We start from the raw sequence: 14,894 nt of genomic DNA on the forward strand, positions 1-14,894 counted from the left end.
ACAGCTTCGTGACACCACGTGTAAAATTTTTGTTATTGTTCTTTAATTAGTCTCTAAAATGTTTGATTTCAAGTTCATTCAATTAATTTTCAAACTGTTATTTAAATTAAATTATGTCTGGGTAACTACGACTGAGGGGGGTCAAATAATCTCAAAATTTGTGGGGCATTATTTATGGATGTCCTTGGCCCTATGTAATTAGAGACAATTTACCTATCGACTTAATGCAAGCAACAAAGGTATAGCATAAAATTTTTCAAACCATAGGGCTAGACGGTTTCTTATCGTATATCATTGGACCATAAACTTTCAAGCATTCCTAATCAAAGATTTAAAAAAAAATGTTTTCTTAAATACATATTATAAGAATAAAATTTGTAATCAGTTAATCACTATCAATCACTCCGTATTATTTTAATCACCAGTATAGGGGCCCATTAGCTCAGTTGGTTAGAGCGTCGTGCTAATAACGCGAAGGTCGTGAGTTCGATCCTCCCATGGGCCAATTATTTTTATTTTATTTTTTTAAATGATAATAAATCATAGTTTGTTATACATAATTTTATATAAATAATTCAAATATAAAAAAACCAAGTGTAAAACGCCAAAACATAAACATAAAATGTATGTTTATTTAAATGATGTTTTTAATAAACAAATCATTAAAGTGAAAACATCAAATTAAATTTTATGTCTACAGAGAGCAAAGTGTTCGGTATATTCAAAATATTATGATTTTGAACCGAATTACACTTAAGTTATAGATTTGATTAGGTAAACATTTAATTTTTTGATTTATTTTAAATATGGTTTTAATGTCTATACAATTTGTACATAAAATTAAAAATTAAAGAAACACTCCTATGACTTCCACATAAATAATTTAATATGCACTGTGCGTGAGTTTTTTTTTGTAGGCGTTTCTATGGTAAAGATACACTACTTTAATTATAGAATTGTATGGCTGCATATATAATTGTATGAATTGCATTTATGACTTACATTGAAAATTTAATATTATTGTCTCACTTTAAATAAATTATTATGATAATTTGAAAAATACTATTTGTGCAATATGATTTCTTATTTTCACAATTTTTAATGCACTAAGTTTAATTAATTAGTGCTTTAGATAATTTTAATTTGATATTTTCTCCTTTATCGCCAAAATTTTTCACTGGAAGCGCTGGCCTTTTTTTGATGTCCCTACCATGACTACGCACACAAAGAATAGTCTTTTTTCTGTATACAGGGGTTATAAATATTATTGACATTTTTCATTAATTTTTTCACACTCTTAAGTGATTTTTCATTTTCATTGCAAATTTTAATGTTAATTCACAGTTTTATTTTTACATTTTTTTTTATTTTTTGTAAACGTCATTTATTATATTCTAAACTATATATTATGAAATTATAATCTCATTATTTAATGCCAAAGTTAATATTTGAAAATAAGTTTTTTTTTTTTTTTTTTTAATTTTTAAATAAAAATAGTTAAGATGTGTTCGTGAAATTGATAATTTGTCACATTGCCAGACGACATTAAACATTTAATATATATTTATATTAAGGTAGTACCTACACGAAAGTGATATTCCAAGAATTTCTCAAAACTCAGAATATAAAATATTTAATTCATAATACACTTGCTGTTAAAATTAGAGGATGATTTACCATGCCATACATGAGATATTAGCAATTAAAAGTGACGCAATTTGTACGTGTACATGGGAGAAGTGTATAAAAATACACAAATTTACAAATATTATATTTATTTACCAATGAATGACGTCCACCATCTCTATGAAAAACTAATATAATGTAGAATACTATATTTAGAAAATATATAAATAAAAATAAAAATTATTTACCATATAGTTTCGATAAAAAACTTAAATAAATAACTCGTTTTAGCGATGATTTTTGTGGAAAAGATATGAAGACTAATGTTAAAGGCATATGTCATAGTGTGTGTGTTTATATGTATACTAGAATCAGTAGTGAGGAACTACAGTCTTTTGAAAATAATATATGGTATATGTATAATAGTCATAGCACAGGTAATGCACTGAATGATAGTATTAGTCCAAAACTTTTTGACTGGACGGTCGCGGAGGAACTACCTTAAGTTAATAATTTATATAATTTTATTAACCTAAATGTGTTTTTTTTTCGTAATGTGAAATATAAATATTACCAATGCAAAATATTGTAGTTAAATCTTGCAAAAGAAAAAAAATTATTACCGAATAGATGAAATGCCGTCAATGTTTTTATATCCTGTATATGTAATATATGTATATCAAGGTCCTACTAAGTTTAGTCCCTTGTTTAGAACGCTTAAAAATATTGATGCTTCGAACAAAATTTTGGTATAGATGTTCATAAAATCACCCATTTGGTCCATTTCTGTTTGTCTGTACGTCTGTCAATACGATAACTAAAAAAGCGTACTCAGGATGTGAAAATATGAGGTTGAGTTCGTAAATGAGCAACATAGGTCAATTCTGCCTTGAGTCCGTAGGGCCCATCTTGTAAACCCTTAGAGATAAAACGCAAATTTAAAAAAAATGGTCCTTATAAAAAAATAAGCAACTTTTGTTTGAAATGTTTTTTCATAAACATCATTGTTTACCCGTGAAGGCACAAATTAGAACAATTTAGCTTTGGTGTTCATTTTCTCCAAAACTATAAAAGATTAAAAGTTGAAAATTTGCAGGCAGCTTCTTCTTGCGAATAGAATAATTGTCGAAAAAAAAAAACTTGAGAAGTTGTATTAAACTTAATGCATATTAACAGTTTAATAAGGTTTATTTTTAATGTTGAGAAAATTTAATTAACATTTTAAAATATAACTTTTTAATATATTACAAAAAAAAATTAAAAAGAAATACCATTATGTATTTCAATAAATGCCCCCTGTGAGAATCGAACTCACGACCCCTGGTTTACAAGACCAGTGCTCTGCCTCTGAGCTAAGGAGGCTCATGACATACAATTTCAACTAATGTATTATATTGAGAAGACTCGGTTACATATATTTAATACTATGTATATGCTTCTTATTTTTTTTATTTTATCGTTTTCCATTATAACTTTGTACTTGAAATTTTGTTGTTGTTGTAAATTTTAGTAAATTTAATGAATGTACTTTTTTTGAACCTGTATTTCTCCCATCTAGGTAAAATTATATATTTTGTGTACCTTTACTCAACTATTATCAATTTCTACAGAGGTGGTAATTTAATAAAAAAAGAAAACAAATTTCTGCACGACTATGTTCTCTAAATCATGTTTTTAATTATAAATTATTATTATCGTTTAGAAGGGGCAAGTGGGAGAGTAGAGTATATTTGCAATTATATTTAGAGTATATTTATAGCAGTTAGTATAGGTAAGGTATACATATGGTTGATTAGACGTAATCAGTTAGAAATTTGATATGGTGATCAACAGATTATGTAATTCGATCTGATGATAAGAATAAATATATTAATTCATTAGACTTATTATCTGTATTAATGTTGTGTAAATAATAGAGGGTTTTTCAATAAGAGTGATACTTTTTAAAATATAAACTGAAAAATTATAATTAAAAATACGTTTTGAACGACAAGCTTTTATTGTATAAAAAAATTGAAAATAACTATTTTTACGAGTCACTCTATTTGTAAAATATTTCTAAAATAGAGTGACTCAGGACTATTATAAGCTTTTACAAATAGACAATACATGGCTATTTGTAAAAGCTTGAGGCGCTTAGTCATGTATATGCGACTCATAGAATTAATATTTTTTTACTTTTTCGTATAATGAAAGCTTCCCCTTTAACAAGTGAAATTTACAAAATTTAAAAATCCCCCGACAAATGTGATATTCCATGTAAACCGATTTTTGGAAACTTAGCTATAAAATGCTCTCAATCAAGTCGGTTTGACCGTTTAGAAGCTACTATGCCACTGAGAAACACACAGACGTACAGATAAACACGTTAAACTTATAATACTCTTTCTTAAATTAATATCAAAGTGATGGTCAAGGACATCAGATGAGATGAAAAGGATACTTAGAGAGTTCCTATTTTTTGGTTGGCATATTTGAGTTGACTTTGTTCTTTTGAACTATTAGGGTTAGAATTATTTTAGACTGACCCGAAAATTCCTGATTAGTGCACAAAATTACCCCTTATAAAAGGATTTTCAGCCATTCTTAAACAAAAATTACCTGATGACTGGGCTATAACTATATATTTGCTTTTGTATAAAAGTATATGAGGCATTTTTTTTTCAATATCCCTAACTCTATAAGTATTAAATACATTTCTGATTTATTAAACTTATTTTTATCAAAATTCAGTTGTTACCTTGATTATTGAATTAAAACAGATTATCAGTAAAACACATATTTTAATGTTTACATATACGCATTGCATTCATTTTGAATGACATTACGCATAATAATTATGTGTCATTTATATAGATAGATATTTGGATTGAATTTATTATGATTGGATAAAATTCTGATCATACTTTGTCATACATTTCTTTATTACACACTACATATCATATTATCCATGTTTATGGGTGTAACTATACAAATTTCAATTTGATATCCCTTTTCATTTTTGAGTAATAGTGATGACAGACGGACCGACAGACAACCGGAAATGGACTAATTCGGTGATTTTATGAACACCTATACCAAAATTTTGTTCATAGTATCAATATTTTTAAGCGTTATAACCTTGGGACTAAACTTAGTATAGCTTGGTATATTTCATATGCATGGTATAAAAACAAGAAGAAATTGATTAATAATAAAATTAATAATCTGTCTGTCGTCTGTCGTCTGTCCGTCTGTCATCACAACAACTCAAAAACGAAAAGAGATTTCAAGCGGAAATTTTTATAGCGTGGTCAGGACGTAAAAAGTGAGGTTGAATTCGTAAATGAGCAACATAGATTAATTGGGTCTTGAGTCCGTAGGACCCAACTCGTAAACCATTAGAGATAATACAAAAGTTTAAATGTAAAAAATGTTCCTTATAAAAAAGTTAACAACTTTTGTTTGAAAAATTTTTTCGTTAACATCATAATTTTCCCGTGAGAGCCCAAATTGTATGGTATGTATTATATGGGAATATCATGGTATACATGGTATTTCAACAATTAACTCAGTCAATCGTTTGTTTTCACTTGTTCATTTATTAAAATATGACCAAATAGTTTTCTGGTATCAATTATTTATAATCACTCGTTAAATTTTTTTTTTAAACCAGTATCCCATCAATATTCTTCACCTTTTCATGGTTTTTGCATATTTAATTTATACAACATGACCATAAAAAGTTTAGTTTATGACATCCTAAAGTAAACAAAATATTCTTTATATCATACGCAGTGTTTTTATTTAACGATGCGTAGGAAATATATTTGATTCACTCAATCCCATTCAAATCAGTATGTGCTTCTCATTCAATACAACTTAGAGTGAGTAAACACTATGTATAAAAGTGTTTTCTATGGCCAGTGATGGTAAAGACACCTTGTATATTATATGGGCACCTAAACAATTTTCATCGTATATGCGTATTGTTAACTGGTAAGGATGATGGTACTTACAACCATTTAGTACAAATGTGATTGGTTCTTGAGGAAACTTGTTATCTGTTAGACCAAACCCATTTTTTTTTTACAAATGTGAAGATATTTTATGATTAAAACCACAATATATCATTTCATATATGATAATAAATTATATTATTCAAATGTTTTTATAGGTAAAATCAAAACAAATGAATATCAAAATTGGATTGATTGGATAATTATACCATGTATATGAAATATACCAAGGTATACTCAGTTTAGTCCCAAGTTTGTAACGCTTAAAAATATTGATGCTATGAACAAAATTTTGGTATAGGTGTTCATAAAATCACCTATTTAGTTCGTTTCCGGTTGTCTGTCTGTCGTCTGTCCGTCCGTCATCACGATTTCTCAAAAACAAAAAGAGATATCAAGCTGAAATTTTTACGTACTAAGGACATAAAAAGTGAGGTCGTGTTCGTAAATGAGCAACATTGGGCAATTGGGTCTTGGATCCGTAGGATCCATCTTGTAAACCGTTAGAAATAGAACAAAAGTTTATAAATGTAAAATATGTTCCATATAAAAAAACAGCTTTTGTTTGAAACATTTTTTCGTAAACATCACCGTTTATACACGTGAGAGCCCAAATTAGACGCAAAACGTATATTATGTATTATATGGAAATATCTGTTATATGTGTGTGACATGTATGTATGTGTAATGTGATAGAGTAATCAACACTGTCTATACACGGTATTTCAACTATTAACTCAGTCCATTGTTTGATTTCGCTTATTATTATTGATTTGCGTGGAAATAATTATATTAGTTGAGACAAGACATGAGAAATAAAAATTCTTGATAAATTAAAAATCCAATATTCGATTTTAAGAAAAATTTGTTATTTTTTCATTCTCTGGAGGGATTTTGCTTATATAACACAGCTCTTGCGATATACGAATGTTTTAGTAATACAATCAATTCATCAGCAGTTCGATATTTAAAACTGAATCAAATTTCTTTTGGATATCAATATAACTCTCCACTTGGTGGATAAATGATGAAATTGATAGATATACTCGTTTGTATATTAAATATTGATATGCAATTTGTAATATAATCAAATGTGAAACCAGACGCACCAAACTCTAGACACGGTAAATTTAAAGTATTTTTATACTTATTGTTTATACGTCTACAGGATTATTTTTTTAAAAGTTCCCGGCTAGCTAAAAAAGGTATTAGAATATCCAAAAATGAATAATACGGGTTTTCTTATTTTCAAGGTGAATGAAAAAAAAAATGTATATATAGTTTTATTTTCCAATGATGACTAGCGGGTTTACCAGGGGTGAAATTCGTCTTTTAAATGGAACTACTTACTTCTTGTTGCAGAGTCTGATTCTTCGCTACAAAAAAGAAATTTTTCCTGAAATTTTTTCTACATTTCAATTTTTGGTACCTTATTTCAGGTATAAAGTTTCCACCAAGAAAATTTATTTCTAACAAATTTTTTTTTGCCTACAAAATTGTTTTACAATACTATTTCTTCAGTCTATATTCTTAAGAAACTGTAAAATCACTAAATCAGATGGGTACTGAAAATTGAGATCTCGGAAAAAAAATTTTCAAATCAAATCTGATTTTTTGAGGGAAAGATACAGAATTTGCAACAAAAAATAGGTATAGTTTTATAATAAAAAACTAAAATGACCTTCGTTTTATCCGGACACTCTCGGAAAATAAAACAAGACACAATTTTTTTCCCTGAAAATAAAAAGACCATGTGACGTTTCAATCCGATTTTTCAATTAAAAAAAAAAAATTGGAAACTTATTCAAAATTTATATCAGTCCTGTATAATAATACTTTAGCTTATTGTTTTTATTCTATTAATCAAATTTATTTTAAATATTTTGGTATTATTGATAGTGGAACCACCTGCCAAATCTCGAATGTATAACTGAGCTAAAAATGACAAACAAAATAAAACATAAATCGAATTTCAATTCAATAAATTTTTTTAAACGAAAAATCATAAAGTTTCTCATGGAATATTTAAAATTACTGCTAGTCACCGTGCTTTTCCGTGTATTGTATAATTTGTATTTCCAATATTTCCATTGCTACCACCACTATTCGAAGATTAAAATAATGGAGGAATGTTATCTGCGCTTCCACCATCCAAGATTTTTCAGTCTATCGCTAATCTTAAGATCCTGATCATAATAATAACTTATTCAATTATTGTATTGTTATCGGTCCTTGTTAAGTGTCAATTCAATCCGACGACGTTTTGAAATGATTGAAAATCACGTTCAAAGATTCTTTTACATAGATACCTAAACCAAGCTAATAAAAGCGTGTTAAAATCACTTTAGTTGCCAAATTGACGATTTTCTGTGTAATACATTTTGTTTAAGAATAAGAAGTTGGGTTGCTATACTTGAACATATAAGAGGCTAATTAGAGTAACAAAAGATGATTAATATAAAAAGTTTTTGTTTTTATTCAGGTCAGTTCGTTTGAATTTGCTGACAATGAAGTTCGTAATATAAATTTAAAAATAACAAATTTCATGTAATTAAATTTTTTGATATATGTCATCAATTTTTCATTAAATATATACAATTTTATAAAATATTAGGTCTTAGAAAAAAAAATTGACATTAAAATCTACTTAATTTATGCTTTAAATGTAAACAATGTGTACCCATTTATAAATATGTGATGCAAAAAAAATTGATAAGCCTATATAGGTACTCCAATTTTATAATTAATTAGCATGTACAAAATGATTTCAAAAAAGGTGCAAAAAGTTCACTGTTAAAAAATAATCACCTTTTTATATGTTTTAAGTGTAACATTCATACCAAGTCTCTGTACGGTTTATGAGAAACTAGCGACCCGCCCCGGCTTCGCACGGGTGCAATTCAGCCTGCGTTTGCAATGTAAGCGTAAAAAATGTAATTATTTACGATATCACATTAGAAACCTCAAATATAGCAGTACTTCTCCACTATTTAATGGATGTTATTATACATATAAACCTTCCTCTTGAATCACTCTATCTATCAAAAAAATCCGCATCAAAATCCGTTGCGTAGTTTCAAAGATTTAATCATACAAAGGGACATAGGGACAGAGAAAGCGACTTTGTTTTATACTATGTAGTGATTAACTATCAAAGTTAGTGTCTAAATTAACTATCAAATTTTGGGTGTTATTCTCATTTTTACTCTTTATCAAAAAAATACATGTGTTTTACCATTACTAAGTGTTATAGCTATCACATTATATGCGAATCATATGTAATGTTATAATTATAATAGAATGGTTTAAATTTTGCGTGTTAATTTTCGATTGAAACGGTGTTTCATTTTTATACAAAGTTTTATTTAAAATATTAAATAGTGACACTCTTAATTTTGTTATGATTATGAAACTTAAAACTTAAGGAATAATAAATACAAACACAATTACAATAATTATTATTACGACTTCTCCATATATCACTTTTGAAATTCATTCAGAAGACGTATTAAAAACTCATTAATTGACACACAAAATTTCAGATTTTTAGTAACACTATCGTTTTAGTATCGAAACGCCTTACAAATACAAAGCTAAAATGGCTATTGTAGTTCCTTTAACTTTACGAGAAACTTTGCTCCGTCAATTTTCATGCAAATGACTTGAAACTTGTTTTATTTTCATGATTTTTTACATAGTACTTTAAAAATTAGTCTATGACATAATTTCTTCAGAAAACTTTTCAGTAATTTGACGTTAAATACTCCGAATTTCAATCGCTAACATCTCGGAAAGTATTGACTTTTCGACACATGCTTCAACTTTTTTTTTTGACCAAAATCCATTCTTCTAGCGACTCCCGTTGTCATTTCCAACATAAATTCGACTCCCGAGAAAGGATGGCTCTCACTCCCTGGACAAGATCGTACAAGTTTTGGTTTTATGTAAAGCTTCTTTATGTCAGCTTTAATCCATGCATTCGAGCAGTTTTTATAAAGATTCATTAACTGGCCCTAGATTACGAAATTTCAAGATATTTATGCCTTCCGGCTCTCTATTATCAGTGATTTATCACGTTCTAACATCGGTCCGAGATCTTAGAATTTCGCATGGACTATGTTTGATATCACGAGCTTCTACTCTACATATTATATACAATATGTTTGCTTTTCGAAACGTAATTATAACAATGATTAACGTAGTGTGAAATTCACTTTAACTATTCATAAGTAAACAAACTTAATATGTAACAAGTGAAAACAAACAATTGACTGAGTAAATTGTTCAAATACCATGCATAGACAGTGTTGATTACTCCATCACATTACACACACATACATGTTACACATGCATAACTGATACCCCTATGTAATACATACTACACAATTAACGCCTAATTTGCGCCCTCACGGGTAAACAGTGACTTACGAAAAATTGTTTCAAATAAAAGTTGTTTTTTATATTTAAACTTTTGATCTATCTCTAACTGTTTACAAGATGGATCAAACGGGCTCAAGACTCAATTGACCTATATTGCTCATTACGAATTTGAACTCACTTTTTACGTCCTAAGCACGCTATAAAAATTTCAGCTTGATATGTCTTTTCGTTTTTGAGTTATCGTGCTTACGGACTGACAGACGGACAGACGATCTGAAATGGACGAATTAAATGATTCTATGAACACCTACACCAAAATTTTGTTCATAGCATCAATATTTTTAAGCGTTACTAACTTGGGACTAAACTTTGTATACCTTGGTATATTTCGTATACATGGTATAAAAACATATTATTTGAATATGTCACACGTGAGAACTAAATAATAGTACTTTTGTAAAAATAAATCGTCGTATAAGTGTTTCAGCACACAATAAGTGTAATTTTTTTTTTTGAATAAATTTGCTGATTAAACATGTACACACATGAACGCTTAAATTATATTTACAATAAAAAAAAATAGTATATGCAAATGAGAACTGAGAACATGCTTAGGTACAATCAAAAGTGTGTAGTAAGAAACAGTGAATTGTATTTAAATATTGTATAGGTACAGAGTGCTAAAAAATAGTGAAAAATGCAAAAACGACGAATAGGGGCCGGAATTCTTATACAAAAAGTTTTCTCTGACGTTTTTCAATCTGACACACTGGTAACTTTACTAATTTTTATAATAAGCAAAGTTAAGGAAAAACTTTACTTCTACTTACTGTTAGACCAGTTTTTCGCTATGCTATAAGATAAGTTTCATATAAGACAAAATATTACAGTCAAAATTCTATAATTTCAAAAATTGATTTTTTTTAAAGTCAAGTTTCTACAGTTTTTTCGAACAACATTGAATAAAAAATAAAAAATAAAAAATTTTGAAAAATTTTTAATATTAATCGATAATTCTTAAAATTAATAATGATAATTAACGAAGGCCCATACTCGTTAGAAGTATGCTGGATCGAAAAATATCCTGGATAAAAATAATTTTTCTGTTGTTCTCTATTTATGAAACATCCTGTAGAAACCTCGAGGATTATATGAAATTACTCTACTTTTATGGTTTCGATCCATTGCAGCTCGACCTGATTCACCTGTCAGAAAAATGTGCAAAGTTTTCTTAAAAATTGTAATACATGCTTTTCTCCATAAAAATCCGTTTGTTCTCAGCCTAAACAAAATTCAAGAATAAATTTGACATCAATCATAATAAAATTCTCAAATATTGAAAACATGATGTAATGATAAAAATATATAGAGTTGTTTTTAAGATTATTTTATTATTAACAGTAAGTTGTTATTTTTAATTTCTTATTCACGTGATTCCAAGCACCAATCGCAAGTGTGACTATCATTTTTGAAAATTTTTAGAATAGGGCGTGTTTTTTTTGTCATTACAAATAAAATTGTATCTAAGGTCTGAATTTTGAAATATTTAATATACACTTTTTATACCATGTATATATGAAATATACTATAGTATATTTAGCTTAGTCCCAAGTTTGTAACGCTTAAAAATATTGATGCTACGTAAAAAATTTTGGTATAGGTGTTTATAGAATCATATGATTAGTCCATTTTCGGTTGTCCGTCCGTCCGTCCGGACTGTGAACACGATAACTCAAAAACGAAAAAAGATATCAAGCTGAAATTCAGTTGATACAGCGCACTCAGGACGTAAAAAGTGAGGTCGAGTTTGTAAATGAGCAACATAGGTCAATTGAATCTTGTAAACCGTTTGAGAACAAAAGTTGAAATGTAAAAAATATTCCTCATAAAAAATAACCTACTTTTGTTTGAAACATTTTTTCGTAAACATCACTGTGGAAATATCAGTTATATATGTGTGACGTATGTATGTGTAATGTGATAGAGTAATCAACACTGTCTATGCATGGTATTTCAACAATTAACTCAGTCAATAGTTTGTTTTCACTTGTTAATTATAACTTAATAATATCCAAAATAATTTATGTACCTGAATTTTCAATAAAGACTAGATAGTTGTCAAATATTTATCATATAAATATCATCAATACCTGATAGAAATTATCTGCTAAAGAATAAAAATATAATATAAATATTTTAAAGAATATATTTTACATGACAAATCTCGTGTATTAAAAAAACTAAATGATATTTTTGAACATAACATTTTTTTTTTCAAGTTGTGATAAAAAATTGTGACATTTGAGTTTTGAGTTTTGAACCGTATAAACTGAATGTATATTTAATAAATATAATAATTATGTTACTTACACAAAAATTTAATTAAAAATATACTTGTATATTATCATAATCAGAAATAAATTTATTAGATAAAAGTTAAAAAATAAACTTCAGAGCTCATGGGGGTATACATATAAAACATATGTAATTTTATGTCACTTTTAAAATTTTCTGTGCATAACTCCACAAAATTCTAACAATTAATGAAGTTATAAAAATTGCTTAAAAAATGCATTAGTCTCTAGACCAGGCATGGGCAAACGTGGCTTAGAGAAGACACTCATACTTCTGTGAACCAAAGTGACAACCAAAAATACGAGTAAGACAGAGGACAACATTTCTTTCTACCTATCTCATTACTATAAGAGATAAGATAGGTAAACGAGTCGTATCCCGTCTCGCTTCCTCCTCTATGAGTAATGCGGACTTAGATAAAGAGACAAACAATAAAGTTTATGGCACCCAATAAAGTTATAAGAATGGTGACTTCGACTTAAAATAACTCGCTCATGCCTGCCTTAGACTGTAAGATGATAACAGATCAGATTCCTTTATTTTTACGCTAATATCTTCTAGAGGGGTGTTGAACAAGTGTATTCTGCCAAGAATCTGAAGACGAGTCTCTATTAAATTTACTTAGAAAGTCGAATAATATCGTAGTAATGGCTGAAAATCGAAATTCGTATTTTTTTTCTCATGTTCCTAATTTACACAGTTTTGTCATTCTGTTAAATGCAACTTCTTGCTTTATCGGCCATTGCTTTGAAAACTACGAAATATCTTGAAGGAAAACCAATCATCATATTTTAAAGATTAAATATTTACATTATTTTTGTAGATGGAAGGGGGATATTTGATATATTATAAATCAAAAACTGAAATTTTTTAAGATATCAATAATTAATTGCAATAGGTGTATACAATTTGAATTAACGATATTTCTTCTAGTAAATTATTTTTATATCATAATAAATTTTTAGTCTTTTTATCATAAGCAAAACATTTTCAAAAAATAAATAAACAAATAAATAAAAATATCTATAAAAATAATTTTATTAAGAAATTTGATATGGTCAGATATGAAAAAATTTAGTTATGAAACAAAATCATACCAGCTATTATGGATACAAAAATCATATACTTATCAAACAAACCACTAGCAAGTACCTATATCAAGTATAAAAAATATTACATATACTATTATTAAAAATAAAATTACAAAAAATAATATTATAAAATTATATTCATAATTATTATAAATATTATATTAGTTACAAATTTATTTTAATAAAAATATACACAGTAAATAAACTATTTAAAAATATATATATAATATAAATACTTAATAATAATATGTAATCTAATCAAAGATTTAAAAAATAAAATTTATTTAGTTATCATATTTAAAAATTATAAGAACAAAATTATCTGTAATTTAAAAGTTATAAAGCTAAATTATATCAGGATGTATTATCAGTTTTTAAGTTTTGTTTTGTTTTTTTTTTTTTTGTATATAATAAACATTATGAGAAAAATTTAAAACAAGATTCTTTGTTCAAAATTAAAGACAAAAGTTCACATAGATCTTTGCACCAAAGGCTCCTGTTTTCAAGAAATATAATAAGTTAAAAAATAGTTTTGTCTTAATCCGTAATTAGGTCCATTGAAATAAGAAAGTAAAGCTATAGATTTTTCATTTTTGAGATAAATGATGATAAGAGAACAATTCTTAATATCGTTTATCTCGATAATAAAAAGTTCTGACCAAATGCTTACATCAACTTTTCTTCTCATTTCTATGAAGTGATCACATGGTTTTCCAAAAAAAATTAACTAATGTCGTTGTTAGTATTTCTGTTCGAAACTTTATCGCGGAATATTTCAAAAAGCAAAATATTTCACCATAATTTATAGGTACATTTTTCTTTATTATTCATTTAGATTATATGATAAATATTTTAAAATATAAAATATAATAATCCTACCCCTATCATCTTAATAAGAAAATTTATCTGTATTTTTAGAACCAAAAACTTTTTCAATTGATTCAGGTTCCCATCGTTCAACTGTCAATTTGTATTTTTTGTCAAAATTTTATGTTGTATCATTTAAAAAAAATTGAATTATGAAAGTTTTCAGAAGTTAAAGAAAACAGAGATAATTTAAAGTAAGTACAATGTAATTTGTATGTTATGTCATAATAACTATACTAATCAAACCAAACGTAATATACTCACATATTGGATTGACTAAATCAGAAGTATGTCTTTTTTTGAAACTAATACTACAATTATCTCATAAAGTAAAGTATTTGCTTTCTAAAATTAATACCTTAAATTTTTAGAAAAATATCTTGTAAATAAAAAAAGTAATCGCTACATTGATAATGTACCAAGGTACGAAAGGAATATGGTTCCTACCGGGTGTCCCAAGACATCACCCGATTTTTTTATATAAGCATTAAATGCCAGGAAATAAATGATAATGCGGGTATCTAAACAAAAATGACGAGGGCAAACATAGGTATGTATATATACAATAGAACGGATT

General features: G+C 27.3%; 1 protein-coding gene and 2 non-coding genes across 6 annotated transcripts in view; 1 reads left to right on the forward strand and 2 right to left on the reverse strand.

Annotated features, from left to right (window-relative positions):
* Positions 1–14,894, reverse strand: part of LOC123292495 (forkhead box protein D3-A-like) — an 82,683-nt gene that overhangs the window by 54,318 nt on the left and 13,471 nt on the right. The gene's annotated exons all lie outside the window — the stretch shown is intronic.
* Positions 432–505, forward strand: Trnai-aau. Its single transcript has one exon. It is a non-coding gene; the product is annotated as a tRNA-Ile (tRNA).
* On the reverse strand, positions 2,917–2,988 carry Trnat-ugu. The gene has a single exon. It is a non-coding gene; the product is annotated as a tRNA-Thr (tRNA).

The sequence above is a fragment of the Chrysoperla carnea genome, chromosome 2, assembly GCF_905475395.1.
Source record: "Chrysoperla carnea chromosome 2, inChrCarn1.1, whole genome shotgun sequence".
Taxonomy (NCBI): domain Eukaryota; kingdom Metazoa; phylum Arthropoda; class Insecta; order Neuroptera; family Chrysopidae; genus Chrysoperla; species Chrysoperla carnea.